This window comes from Babylonia areolata, chromosome 3 (genome assembly GCF_041734735.1).
Source record: "Babylonia areolata isolate BAREFJ2019XMU chromosome 3, ASM4173473v1, whole genome shotgun sequence".
Lineage (NCBI taxonomy): Eukaryota > Metazoa > Mollusca > Gastropoda > Neogastropoda > Buccinidae > Babylonia > Babylonia areolata.
Window position 1 is genome coordinate 45,515,252 of NC_134878.1, and position 2,500 is coordinate 45,517,751.

Here is a 2,500-nt window from a genome sequence, read left to right on the forward strand (position 1 = left end):
CCTCTTCTCTCGTACCCCTACCCCTCCCTCCCACCCCAGGCTTCTATGGGCCTCACACAAGCGACCCGAGTATTGAAGAGATTGGAAACTGCTAAAGGAAGTTGGGGGGAGAGGAGGTGGATGAGGGGGGGGGGGGGTCTAGAGGGGAGGAGGGGGGGGGTGTCAGAGGTAGAATTGGAAGGCATGCAGGGTAGGTGGGTGGGTGGGGGTGGAGGTTCACCAGCAATGACACCTCTGCCGTAATGAAGAAGCAGTTGATTTAAACAATTTTTTCTTTAATCCTGAACCATTTTTGTGTGTGTGTTTCTCTCTCTCTCTCTCTCTCTCTCTCTCTCTCTCTCTCTCTCTGTGTTTGACTCAAGGTTGCATTGCTCGAGGGGGTGATCCCTGCGCTAGGTTTTTGATATCAATATAATACACTTTATAACAGCGTTTTTTTTTTTTTACCTTGGTTTCGGTCAGCAAGGCTGCAGTGGGGAGGACTTAAGAAGATATTAGAGGGCAATGCCCTCTAAAGAAAGCCCCGTGGAGGTGGATGAGACTCCATCTGCCGTGTGTGGGTTGTTTTTTTTTTGGGTCTGAGCTCGAAGATCTCTCGACTCTTGCCTGACTGAGCTCAGAGCGCTCTGGTGCAATAGTCTCAGCTCTTGACGGGTAGATATACATTTCTTTCGTTCCGCGATGGGGAGAAAGATACATATATTCCCACACAACAATGCCGTTTAAGATCATTTCATTCCTGTTTTAATTCCTCTGTCTTTGTGTTTCTTTGCCGCCCGCCCACACTATCCTCTCTCTTTCTGTCTCACTCTTTCTCTCCCCTTCTACGTCCGTCTCTCTTCTCTCTCTCTCTCTCTCTCTCTCTTTCTTTATAAAATCTTTTTTCCGTTTGTTTCTGTCAGCGTCTGTCTTTGTTCTGTCTGTCTGTATCTCTCGGCCGCTCTCTCCGTCAGTTGTATTATTTCTCCCTATCTCCGTCTCTCTCGTTGGTACAAGGAAAACGTGTCATGAAAATGATGCTTATTTTCATTCTTCTTTTTTTTTATAGTTTTTTTTTCTTCTGAAAGGTTATTTGAACCTCAATAATTGCCAACGCGCCGACCGACCAACAGTTTCTACAATTGCTCAGCGAACAGACACATGGCATCAGGTTCAGAGCAGAAAACGATGGAGTGTATATTTTCCTCATCTCTCTCTCCCTCTCTCTCTTTGTTTCTCTCTGTGTCCCTGTCTCTGTCTGTCCTGTCTCTCTTTTAGTCTCTCTCTCTCTGTCTCTCTCTCTCTCCCTCCCTCTCTCTGTGCGTGTATGTCTGTTTCTGTCTCTCTGTTTCCCTGTCTCTCTATATCTCTCTCTCTTACTCTCTCCCTCTCTCTCTCTCTCTTTCTCATTTCCACATCGAATGATCGCCCACTCGTCCTTGAGTCTGGGCAAGCCATGGGAGTTAATTTGACTGAAGCGGGTGGAAATTAAATTCGCTCAAAACGGGCATCGAAGAAGACTCGGCATCGCAGTTTCGTTCGCACGAGGATTGCTTTGCTCCCCCCCCCCCCCCCCCCCCGACCCCCCCTCAACACCGACCCCCTTTTTTTTTAATTTCATTTTTCAAAAATTTCTAAAGAAAGAAAAAAAAAGAAGAAAAAATCTTCTGTCAAAATGTCTCCTTTCCTCTGTATTCAGCCTCTAGTATATTCTTCATTTTCCATTCGTCTGCCTGTCGTGAAGTTGAGGAAACTCTGGTTTCTGATGACCAACCACAAAAATACATATATTATTATGTATACGTATTCTTATGTACACCATTGCCGTTCCAGAATGATCCTCTTTGTTTTATTCGTTTACTTTATTTTTTTATTAAAATTTTTTTTTTTTTTGTGGGCGGGGTGGGGTGTATGTTTGGGGAGGTGTGTGTGTGTGTGTGTGTGTGTGTGTGTGTGTGGGGGGGGGGGGTAACGGGGGTAGTGTGTACAGTTCATCGCTTGAGTCTAGTTGGACGCGTTCAATGGAAAGGCACCTACTGGCGTCCCGGAATGACCACACCACATGTTGTCTCCAGTGGAGTGATTCTGGTGAAGGCCTGACAAATTAAGGACCCCAGGGAAGACTTGAATTTAATGACTCCTTGCCCTATGGGCTGAGACCAGAACTAACATTTTATCAAGTTAATCGGAAAGTATAAGTTAGTAATGATATTAGTGGTCGTAAAAAACAAACAAAAAACAAAAACAACAAAAAAACGGGGTGGGATTTATTTTGGGCAGCTTCCAACACACTGTTTTGTTGTTGTTTTGTATTTTTAAATAGTATCCTTTTTAGCGTGTTTTATCTTAACCTTACTATTATCATTTTTTAAATATTATTGTCATCATCATCATCATCTTATTATTATTATTATTATTATTATTATTATTATTATTATATCCATGTGTCTTATTCTTACCACGTGTGTTTCACATGTTAATTGCGCTCAAAGTCGCAGGATAAATGCCGTTTAAATGCACA

At 43.4% G+C, this 2,500-nt stretch overlaps 1 protein-coding gene across 7 annotated transcripts in view; it reads left to right on the forward strand.

Moving 5' to 3' along the window:
- Positions 1 to 2,500, forward strand: part of LOC143280018 (protein phosphatase EYA2-like) — a 320,010-nt gene that overhangs the window by 49,413 nt on the left and 268,097 nt on the right. The window lies entirely within an intron of this gene.